Below are 12,724 nucleotides of genomic sequence, written 5' to 3' on the forward strand. Positions count from 1 at the left end.
GGCCACAGCAAAACACACTCAGGACAGTGAAACAAGGAAGGGCTTAGGGGAAGCAACAGGAGAGCGCAGGGGGGCTGCCTGGCTCACTGAAGTCGGAGAGAAGGGGGCCCTGGAGACAGGTTCAGAGTGTTAGGCCAGGAGGATGCCACTGCCCATTGTTCCCCTGGTTGCAAGTCACATGGGGTCCCTTGGAGTGTGGGACGAAAAAAGTAAAAGGTTCACACCTGAGAAAAGGAAGTAGATGGGGAAAGGAATGGCAACGGGCATGCTCCCTAGAGGGAGAACATACTGGGACCTTCGTTTCCAGGGTTTTTTTTTCTTTGTTTTGTTTTTGTGTCACAAGAATCTTTGCTGTTACTCATGGTGAGGTTGTTTCCAGGGGTTTAAAAGTTGGGCATTTAGGGGAGGTCTTAGGTGAGGCTCAAAGGAATATTCATCAGCTTTATGCTGATGTACCAAAATGAGATTGATTCTCTCTCTCTTTTTTTTTTTTTTAGTGTGGGGGTGGGGAGCATAGGGGAATGGGAGGCTTGGGGGTAGGAGTTGGGGCAGGGCTTGGGTCTGTCCGATAGCCTGGGGACTGGGGACTGGCGCCAGGCAAAGTGCTCGACCATTGTCTCCTTGCTCAGCCTTGCCTCCCACCCTGAACGGCCTGCCTCGAGCTTGTAGATTAACTCCCATCTTGCTCCTATCGATTCACATTCCAGAGGCTCCATGCATAGCCCCCGCAGGGCCAAACCCTAAGGGACAAATTCCAGCTACAACAGGCAGATATAAAAGACACAAGCCCCTACATTGAGCACGGCTTCTAGGACTCCACCCCCGGACCTGACCTGGGATCGGAGCTCCCCCAACCCATTTCACCCAGAGACCGGGTACTAATCAAGACCCTCTCTCCTCACCCTAAATGGGAGGGACCGTACACCGTGGTTCTGACTACTCTCTCTGCAGTTAAGGTGTTGGGGATCTCCGCCTGGATCCATCTCTCTAGGATAAAGAAAGCCCCGATTCCAGAAGAGCAACCAGTCCCGGAGCCTCGCTTCACCTGCACTCCATTAGGGCCGACCAAAATCAAAATATACAAGATGCCCTAATTGGATCATCCACGATAAGTCATTATGATTCTGCTATACATCTTTCTGACTCTGGGCCTCGCCCCTGGTTGCCCACTCATTCTTGCCACCTTCTCTCCTTCGCTTCTGGAATCCTCCCATCTGTTCCGTACCCTGAATTTGACCCAACGCCTCCTCTATAAGGCCAACTCCACATTTGCGCCTGACTGTTGGGTCTGCCTATCCCTGTCCTCCTCAGCCTACTCTGCCATATGTGTGGGTCCACCACCTATATGTGTCTCCCCACTAACTGGACCGGCACCTGCACCTTGGTATATCTCACCCCCAACATCAATATAGTCCCCCAGGACGCCTTCCTGCCTGTTCCCGACGTCACCCTGACACATTCGGGAAAGGCGAGATCAATCTTGGAGCACCTGGTTCAATTCCAACTGGGCACACTGAGTTTTGCCGCTTATGGGTCCCCTAACTCTCCTTTTTCTAGCCCTAGCCTTCGGACCCTGTCTCCTGCGACTACTCTCCTCCCTACTACAAAACCGACTGAAGGCCTTCACCAGCCAGACGGTGCACGAGATCATGATGCTAAGCCATTATCAACCTCTCACCAGATCCTCAGGCCCGGATCATGACGACATGGGCCCTCTCCCCTAATGCCGCCCCTGTCCAGCACAAAGTAGCCAGAAAGACACATGTGCCCCTTTGTCATTATCACAGAGTCGGGAATGTCCGATGGCCTGGGGACTGGCGCCAGGCAAAGTGCTCGACCATTGTCTCCTTGCTCAGCCTTGCCTCCCACCCTGAACAGCCTGCCTCGAGCTTGTAGATTAACTCCCATCTTGCTCTTATCGATTCACATTCCAGAGGCTCCATGCATAGCCCCCGCAGGGCCAAACCCTAAGGGACAAATTCCAGCTACAACAGGCAGATATAAAAGACACAAGCCCCTACATTGAGCGCGGCTTCTAGGACTCGACCCCCGGAGTCTGTGAACCCGCCCGGAGTGTACCCAATAAAGCCTGATCCCTGTTTATTCGGCTGATTGGCTCTCCAGTCTCTTCTCTGTTTTATTTGGCGGTGCCCCTGATTCCTTACAGGGTCCGGGGCAGCTTAGGTGGGGGAAGGGTCTGGGAGGGTTAGAATGGAGATTGATTCTCTTAATTTGTCTGTCCTTGGGTGTGGTTGGCAAATGTCACTAATTGGATTTCTGCTATCTGTCTCCTTGAGTAGAGCTACTGGTTGAGGAGGAGAAGTGCAAACCATTTACTCTCTTTCTCTTTTTTTAATGTAAAGCATTTAAAATATTGTTGTTGTTTTTTATTGATTTGAGAGAGAGAGGAAAGGAGAGGGAGAAAGAGACAGAAACATCGATGAGGGAGAACACTGACTGGCCGCCTCCTGCATGCCCTGAACTGGGATTTGGGCCCATAACCTGGGCATGTGTCTTGACCATGAATCAAACCAGCGACCTCTTGGTGCATGGGTCAATGCTCAACCACTGAGCCACACCGGCCAGGCCAAACCATTTACTCTTAAGTGCCCTTGGTTTAGGGAAGATCAGATTTACTAGGTGGCTGCAAACTGCTGTTTATCTGTCTTAGTTTCTCTATTCCACTTGTCCTGGAAGTTTTGTAACTTCTTACTATCCTATAACAAGATCACCCGGTGAGGTTATTTTCTATAGAACCTCTTTTTTCATCCACAGTTGTCAGGATGAAAAGGGGATCCCTGTGTATGTAGAATCCATATTTAACTGGAAGTTGCTGATTTCTGAAAGGGTTAGTAATGTTTTAAAGGGTAAAGGTAAAAGTTTGCAAAAGGCAGAAACTGGAAATTGTGTTGCTTGCATGACCTTGATTCAGCCTTTTGTTGAGTACAAATAAGGTTTATCTGGATTGTCTGCAAGGCAATGTATAACCCAGCAGATGCCTGATGAGATACCAGACCAGCCCTACTTTAAGGTGGACCATGGGCCAGATAAAGTACATCAGCAGGAATTGCTGGAAGCTAAAAGTAGGATATATAACTGACACCCCAACCCTATTTCAAGGCTGAACCCTTCTCGGCTCAGCCCGCTTGCACCCAGGCACATGCAATAAAGCCATTTTGCTCTGCATTGGTTTTGTGTTGTGGATGTGATCTCCCGCAGGCTCAGAACTTTTAATTCCCATAGTGTAGACCATGTATATGCACGCATTCATTCGACAATTTATCAAGTATTATCGGGTGTCAGGTACTACTCTCAGCACTTGAAATGCATCAGTGATTTATGTTTAAAAAATAAATAAAAGAACTGAAATAATTAGGGCAGAGTAGAGGGCATTGGGAGTGGTCAGGGTAGGCCGGAGTGAGAATGTGAGGTTTGAGTCAAGTATTGAAGAAAGTGAGGGAGTTAGTCTTGTAGCTGGGGGACAAAGGAGGCAAAGAGATAATCGTTCCAGATAGAAAAAATAGCCATTAGAAAAGCCCAAACGCAGGAGCAGATTGAGAGTTGAAACGATTGGGGAAAGGGGGTGTCTTATATGTTTGATACTATTTTTATAAAACAATCCAAAACGCTGTGTTTGTGAAAATTTATATGTTGTTAAAGAAAAATGTTATCCATGACACTTGTTAAAATGGTAAGGCAGCCCGGCCGGTGTGGCTCAGTGGTTGAGCGTTGACCCATGCACCAAGAGGTCACAGGGCACATGCCAGGTTGTGGGCCCGATCCCCAGTGGGGGGCATGCAGGAGGTGGCCAATCAATGTTCTCTCTCATCAATGTTTCTTTTTTTTTTTTTTCATCCTCACCTGAGGATATTTTTCCATTTTTTGTACAGATAGAGTGGGACGGAGAGAGAGGAAGAGAGAGAGAGAGAGAGAAACATCGACATGAAGGGACACATCGAGTGGCTGCCACCCGCACGACCAACCAGGGCCGGGGACAAACTGCAACCGAGGTACATGCCCTTAGCGGGAACCGAACCCGGGTCTCTCCGGACTGCAGGCCGACGCTCCAACCGCTGAGCCAAACCAGCCAGGGCTCTCATCGATCTTTCTATCTCTCTCTCCTCCCATCCTCTCTCTCTAAAAATCAATAAAGAAAAACAATTTTTTTTTAAATGTTAAGGCAGATGGTACCATCACCCTAGTTATAGGAACTACTGCAATGGGTTTTACAGGAGGGGAGGGAAATTAAAATCAACTCCAAATTCCCAAGGAAAGGTTGGGAATATATAGCCAAGGCCCAGAGTGGGGCAAGGATGGTGGTAGTGGTGGTGGGGTGTTTGTTGATGGATGGAAAACTACTAAGAAGGTAGGGTCATTCTTTGTGTGATGAAAAAGGAGGTTTTATGGAAAGTAACTTCACAGGGTGATCTGACTATAAATTCCTAACTTGGAGAGGCATGGTGAGTAATCAAGCCCCAGGAATATAACTTCCAGTGAAAGGTTTATCTTTGCCTTAAGCAAGCCCTGTCAATTGTATCTGTGCATTTAGGTCAACACGCCTTTGAAATAAACCATAACCACCCTCAAAAGAGTACATAAATTTGTTAACTGGCCCGTAATCCAATCTCCACCTTGCCTTTTCCCACTTCTATGTCATCTTCCTTACATTTCAAATGCATTAAAGAAGCTACAAAACATATTCTGTGGACCCTGAATATGCCATCAGTTTGGTTCAAATAAACTCTTACAAAATTTTCTACAGGTTTGGATATTTCTTACATCGACATTTGCTAAACTGAGTAACAGGATTCTTGCTGAAGGTAGGCCAGGGTAATCAGATATCCCCTGGTGGATGACGGAATGAGGAGGAATTTGATCAGATATCAGGGGTGGGGGGTTCTGGCTAAACTGACTTAGCAGAATTCTTGCTAAAAAAAAAAGGACAATGCAAAGACAGACATGGAAATCCAAAGTCAGTGCTTAGTTGGGAAGGAAACTCAGAGGAGCCTGAGTAGTTTGGTCAAGGAGAGACTGCTTTATAAGCATGTAAGATTGTATAGATGGGAAACAGGTGTGAAAGGAGACACATAAGTTTATCAGAATTCTGGTGACTGAGGATGCTACAAACAGCAAGGATGTCTATAGGTCTGACTCAAGTGTCACTTCCTCAGGAAAGTCCTCCCTGAGCATCCATATGCCCACCCCCCAACTATCACACTCCCCAACTATTATATTCGTCATTTTTTCTTTATTGATTTTAGAGACAGAGGAAGGGAGAGGGAGAGGGAGAGGGAGAGAGCACTAGAAACATCGATGAGAGAGAACAATTGGCCGCCTCCTGCCTGCCCCGCACTGGGGATCGGGCCTGTTGTGCAACAGAATCAAAGAAAGACCACTAGAGAATTGAAGTCCAAATAAGAGCCGTTTATTAGCCGGCTGGTGTCTGATTCCGAACACCTCTGTGACAGAGTCTTCAAAGATCAGTCTCAATATGCTTTATTATATGCCTTTTATACCTTACAGCAAAAGATTAATGATATAAAAAAAATAGGATCTTCTTGATATAATGCCCAGGGCTACAACAATGCTGTACAGAATTAGTTTGCTTTGTGGATAACAGGAACACCCAAGCCCACCCAGGAACACCCATTCTGTTATCTCAGGCATTTTAAGGTACATTGGGGTCACACTTAGCCCCGAGCTGCACAAACACAATGCAAGCCTGATTCCTTGAGACTGTGGGGAGGTCGAGTCTCTGACTCAAGACCGCCAGGCTCCGTGGACTCTGTCAGACAGTAGCCGGCTCCCAACAATTTCTTGGTTCAGGGAATATTCCAATTTACTGAGGTTATTTTGATCTCTATCCTGTTGATTAAATTCTTTACAAAACAGGTTCAGCTAGAAGGCACACAGTGACTTTCCCAATCATCAGTTATGGAGCTATGAACAAGTCAGCACAATAATTTACCAACCATCAGTGATGGGGTTATAAACATGTCAGCACAGGGCCCACAACCTGGGCATGTGTCCTGACCGGGAATCAAACTGGCAACCTCTTGGTGCATGCTCAACCAAAGCATCTAACAGTACCTGAAATTATCTTATAAGTCTATTCATTTACAGATTTCTCAGCTCTTTGCCACTAGAATAAAAGCTGCTTGAGGGCAAATACTTGCAGCTTCTGTAATGTCTAGCACCTAGAACAGCCTCGGGCACAATGAAGGAAGGATTTGTTTTTGTGGGTTTTTTAAACTCATTAACCAGAGCAGTTTATTTCTTTTTATTTTTTATTGTTTTTGAATCTTCCCCTGAGGACATGCTTGAGGAAGGGAGAGAGAGAGAGAGAGTGTGAGAGAGTGAGAGAGAGAGAGAGAGAAAGAGAGAGAGAGAGAAACACTGATACGTTGCCTTCTATATGTGCCCCAACTGGAGATCGGACCCACAACCCAGGTATGTGCCCTGACAAAGAATCAACCCTTTGGTGCACAGGACTATGCTCAATCAACTGAGACACTCTGGTCAGGCAAGGAAGAACTGTTGACTAACTGCCTGATGGTTGTCCACTGAATGAGTGAGTAGCTGTGCAACAACTATTCGGGAACAACTTCATACACTTTTTTTTTTTTTTAATCCTCACCCGAGGATATTTTTCCATTTTTTGTACAGATAGAGTAGGAGGGAGAGAGACGAAGGGAGAGAGAGAGAAACATCGACGTGAAGGGACACATCGAGTGGCTGCCACCCGCACGACCAACCAGGGCCGGGGACAAACTGCAACCGAAGTACGTGCCCTTAGCGGGAACCGAACCCGGGTCTCTCCGGACCGCAGGCCGACGCTCTAACCGCTGAGCCAAACTGGCCAGGGCACAACTTCATACACTTTGGCCCATCACTCCCAAACCACACTTTGAGGTGTTTTTATCCCTTTCTTACAGATTTGAAACCGAGGTTCAGAGAGGTGTCTCCTTTAAGAAACCTGTAAATAATTTAATGAGAGTTTGAGACAAAACTGACAATGTCAGGAAGCAAGATGACATATTGCAGTTATTTTATGCATCTAGAATTAAGTAGGGGGGAAAAAGGAGTTTATGTGAAAGTGAGAGAAAGCAAGGGGGGATTGGATTTCAGGATAGTTAACAATTAGGTGATTATGCCTTCAAGGGTTCTGGAAAAGATTACTTTGGGTATTTCAAAGGTGAGTTAATCTAGATTCACAAGAACCATGGACAGAGCTTGCTTAAGGCAAAGATCATTTATTAACTGGGCAGGTAGTGGTGGGTAGTTAGAAAGCTGTAGGTTGTGAGTGTAACTACCCACCACTACCTGCCCAGTTAATTTATGATCAGATCACCTGTCAGTTTACTTTCCATCACCTAACTTTTCAGTGTTATCACAGAACCCCCCTTTTCCACCTACAGAGGTTAAATTTAGACTTTTTCAAGATCAATCTATAATGGGTGGAGCCAGGATTTGATTCTCTGCTCACTGCCTTTCCCTCAAAATCCCAAACCAGGACAAAATAGGGAAACTGAAACAGACAGCTGAACAAAAGGATTGAGCAATTTAGGACAGATACAGGTCACCTTTCTAGAGATAACATCTAGGCCTCGGTTGTATTTCAGCTCCAGGCCCAATAAGCAGCAAAATCAGGTGGGTGATGCCAGGACCAGCTGCTATTACTAAGACAGGCTTCAGCTAGACAGGCTATGGGGGCGGGGACGAGGAAAGCAGGAGAATGATGGTGCCCTGCTACTGACCAATCACTGAAGACCACAGCCCTGAAAGAGCACACAGGGAAAACTGATTAACATTCTGCTGAAACCCTCCCCTGAGTCCCACCTGCAAGAGAGAGATAAAAGCCTCAAGACAAAGGACCCAGTGCATGCTCTCCCTCTGGGGAGCAGCCCATGCCATTCCCTTTACCTCCTTCCTCCACAGACACCCATCTGCCAACTCTCTTGGCCTGCTGGGGGTCCGCAGCATAATGAACTACAAACAGACTCTGCTTGGAGTGAGGGTGAGCATCACAAGGGAGCAAATGCTTCAGATCTCTGGATGCAGCCCAATTTATTTGCAAAGTGGGTCCCTAGGTTACATAATGTTTTAGGTAATTAAGTTCTTGAGATCCAGTCTCTGCTGACCATACAGCCAAGCCAAACATACTTCCTGTCTCTTGCTGTTTTCAGCAGAGGTACCTAACAAATAAGCCCATTGATCACTTTTAGGATGGCTTACCATCAAGCACACCTTATCTATTCACACATACACTTTACACTCAGGGTGGCCTGTCCAACACTTTATCATGCATACCTTATCTATTCACATGCATACTTTGATCCTCAGCTGGCCAGGCCGAGAGAATGCATACCTGGAGGTTACATTTTGTTTATTCATCAGACCCCCAACACCACTCATCTCCTAAACTCTAAGGGACCCCACTGGACTTGCAACCAGGGGAGCAATGGGCAGCAGAACTCTTCCCAGGCTAATCCTCAGTACCTTCCCCCAAAGCCCCCTTTTCTTTGACTTCCCAGTGACTTAAGGCAGCTCAGCCCAAGTTCTCCTATTCTTCTAGTCTAAACCCTTCCTAAAAGGTGTGAGCCCATGGGAGATCACATCCACAATGCAAGGCCAATGTAGAGCAAAACGATTTTATTGCATGCGCTTGGGTGCCGGCGGGCTGAGCCCGAAAAGGGGTCAGCCTCTGCTTCTAGCTTCCAGCAGTTTCTTCTGAGGTACTCTGCCTGGCGCATTGTCCACTTTGCAGTTGGACTGGTCTGGTATCACATCCTACATCGGCTGAGTGATTCATTGTTTTGTGGATAATCCGATAATCCCTACTCAACAGAAGACTGAGCAAAGGTCATGCTTCACAGTTTCCTCCTTTTGCAAGCTTTTACCTTTACCCTTTAAAACATTACTAACCCTTTCACTTCTTTGTTTTACTGTTTCCAGCTTTGATAAGGTTACCCTCATAATCACCTGGACCCATGTTGTGAAAATTTTCCTCCACAAATGAAGAACCCACACACTACCAGTTAGCCCTAAGCAGAAGGGCTCGGGGCTAGGTCCCGGGTACATAGCTATTCAAACGGATCCAAAGCAGACTGCATCTATATTCCACCCCTCACCTTGTTTGTTTCTGGCCTTTCACCCATCTCCAAGATCCACCACACTTAGCTTCTGGCTGCCAGGGAAACTGCTCCGGATTTTCTGGAGCTTCACCTAGACAGGCTACGGGGGCGGGGACGAGGAAAGCAGGAGAATGATGGTGGGGGAGCCAGAGCTCTAGGTCAGGGGCCAAGCCATGATCGAGCCCCTTGCCCTGGGTCCCTCTCCCTACCCCAGGCGACCCGAGGGCCTTGCTCGTGGTACCCACTGCGTGCCGCTGGCCCCAGCACTCAGGCACAAGTTGGGGGCCCACTCAGTGCCTCTCCACTCGTGGACGAAGCGCTGATGCCCTGAATTTGCCCGGACTAGTACGCAGAAGTCCCCGGCAGGCATCCCGGGTAGCAGCGAGGAAGCTGTTCTGGATGCGTCTGGTTAGGCCTCTCACCAGGATAAGAGGACGCAGGAGCCATGTGTCCCAGGCCCTCTCCATTTCCATTTGATTCATTCTCGAACTCACACATTCAGCTTGTTGAGGCCTCGGGGCAGGTCCAGAGAGCCCGAACCGTGGTGGGTGGAAATGAGAACAGGTGACACACTCCACCTCTGTGGTTTGTGCTGGCGGGTACTCACTCTTTTGTCATCTCGTGGCCTCAGGGAAGTCTCTTCCGCGTCTAGGTAAGCGGGCTCTGTACCTGTCTGTTCTTTGTTGTCTGTTCTCCCAGGAGAAAAGAAGAATCAGTGACTGACAACTGCCATCACCAGACTAAGGTGCAGTCTGCACCGCGACATTTTCTCTAACTTTATTTGGGGGCTGTTGCTGAATTTTGTGCACTCACATGTTTTGTGATTTGGGGAAAGGTCCGTGCAACATCCCAGGTGTGTTGGGGCCGCAGTCCTCCAGACACTCTCTCTTGTGGAAGGGTTGCTTCGGGGCCCTGCGGGCGACCTCACCCACCGTGGCCGCTTTGATAGGTGGGCCTAGGGTATAGGGATCCAGGAGCCTGGAATGTAGAGCCCCTTGGCCTCTCCCTCTCAGCAGTAGGAATCTCTGTGTCCCTTTCTGTTCTGGCGCAGTTTGCAAGGCAGTGGGGGCGGGGAGAGGGGGTGCCTTGAGGTCTTCCAGGCTAGGGCCAGCCCTGCCTGGGACGTAGATGTAGGCCCATAGGTCCCACGTTGCACAGGATTAGACTCTGGGACCTTGGCTGAGGTGTACAGCAGGGAGGGCTGCTTTTGTGTCTTTGGCAAAGGATTGCTGGTCCGGAGCCCTTCTGGAGCTGTGAGAATTGGTGCTGAAAAACTACCCCACCCCTAGGTGGTTGTCATCTCAGACCCAAAAGGCCCAATACCAGAACCCACCTTGGCAGGTTATTCACCCACCTGATATCTCCGTCTACTCATGAATGTTAAATGTCAAAACGCAGCACTTTAATATTCCATATACTTTACTTGGACATTTGTGTAATGATGGTACCCCTGATGGGACTGAAACTGCACACTAAGGGTCCGATGCTGCCTGTCACTACTTGAGCCAAATTAAGCAGAGGCAAGGTTGAATGTATTTGAGCGTTTATTCCAATGCTGGCAGTATGGAGAAAGCAGATCATCCTGAAAATTCTGCTCTCTGACATTTTATCTCAAACAGACTCTTTTATAGGGTTAGTGGGCGGGAAAAACATTTGAAGTTAGTGAATTCGCAGGGACTGCCTTTTTTCATTATCCTTGCAAAGATTCGCCCAAGAACACTGCCTCCCTTCACCTCTAGGGCCTGTTCTCCTTGTAACATGTTCTTCAGTTTCTCAGGGCCTGTAAGAAAACCTCTCTCCTTTTTTTTTTATATAGTAAGTAGCTATTTTAAAAAATGTGATTCTAGCCCTGGCCAGTTTGGCTCAGCGGTTAGAGCGTCCACCTGCGGTCCAGAGAGACCTGGGTTCAGTTCCCACTGGGGGCACGTACCTTGGTTGCAGTTTGTCCCCGGCCCGTGTGGGTGGCAGCCACTCGATGTGTCCCTTTCACATCAATGTTTCTCTCTCTCTCTCCCATTCCATCTGAACAAAAAATGGGAGGATGTCCTCGGGTGAGGATAAAAAAAAAATGTGATTCTAGTTCCTTTTTTTTTTTAATCCTCACCCGAGGATCTTTTCCATTCATTTTCAGATAGAGTGGGAGGGAGGGAAGGAGGGAGAAAGAGAAGAGAGATCTATGTGAGAGACACACCGATTGATTGCAGGGATTAAACCACAACTGAGGTACGTGCCCTTGACCATAATTGAACCCGAGACTCTTTGGTCTGCAAGACCCTGAGCCAAACCGGCCAGGGCAAAAGTTTTTCATTTTGATGATGTCCCATTTATGTGTGTGTGTGTGTGTATTTTCCCCTCTCTTGCTGCTTGTTTTTGGTGCCATCTCAAATAAATTATTGCCCAATTTGAGATCACAAGGATCTTTGCCTGGGTCTTTTTCTTGGAGTTATATAGTTTTAGCTTATATTTAGGTCTTTGACCCATTTTATTTTTACACATGGTATGGAATAGAGGTCCAACTTCAATCACCAATGGCCAATGACTTATGTAATGAAGCCTCCATAAAAACCCAAAAGGAGTTTGGAAAGCTTCCCGGTGGAGTAACCGGAACCCCTCCACCATGCCACACCCAGACTCCATGGGCATAAAAGCTCCTTTGTTTGAGACCTCACCCTGTGTATCTCTTCATCTGGCCATCTTCATATATCCTTTGTAATAAACTGGTAACCTAGTGAATAAACAGTTTTCTTGAGTTCTCTAGCAAGTTAATTAAATCCAAGGAAGGAGTCACTGGAACCTGTGATTTATTGCCAGTCAGTCAGAAGCACAGGTAACAATCTGGGCTTGTGACTGGCATTTGAAGGGTAGTCTTTGTGGGGCTGAGCCCTTAATCTGTGGAATCCGATGCTCTGTCTGGATAGTGTCAGGCTGAACTGAATTGCAGAATACCCAGGTGGTCCCCCAAAATTGTTTGGTGGTATGGGGAAAACCCTCATTAGAACTGAATGCAGAACTGCTTGCATAGTATTTCCTTATAATTCATTTTATTTCTGTAAGATTGGTAGTAATGGCCACTCTTTCCTTTCCATTAATACCCTGCCAAACTGCCTCCCTGTCCCTGCAGCAGCAGGATGAGAAAAATCTATTTGGGGGTATATAGTGGGGAACAGGCCCCTAGGGAAGCTGAAGGTTTGATATTAAAATCATAGGATCTAATGTAGGGGAAGCAGGAAATTGGGTGAGGCTGATGCTGGATGGGAGATGGGGCGATGAAGCAGAGTGGGTAACCAATTGTTTATTATCCTGATTTATTTTGGAACTTTTGAGGGAGGAATTTAATTATTAGAGGACAATGGGCCAAGAAGATCAATTCGTTCCTGTAGAGACAATACTGCGACAAACGGTAACAGTATTAATATCCAAAAATTATTAAGCACTTACCATGAAATGAACTCCTGAGTTCTAATCACTGTGGATTTCATCCAGGTCAAGTTCGTATTTTAAGTGTATTCAGACAAACCATATTACTGCATATACAATGGGGCCAATCAGGTCTCAGCAGTTGTTTCCTTAACTGCTTACATCCTTAGGAA

This window comes from Molossus molossus, unplaced genomic scaffold, assembly GCF_014108415.1.
Source record: "Molossus molossus isolate mMolMol1 unplaced genomic scaffold, mMolMol1.p scaffold_m16_p_19, whole genome shotgun sequence".
In the NCBI taxonomy this organism is placed as follows: Eukaryota; Metazoa; Chordata; class Mammalia; order Chiroptera; family Molossidae; genus Molossus; species Molossus molossus.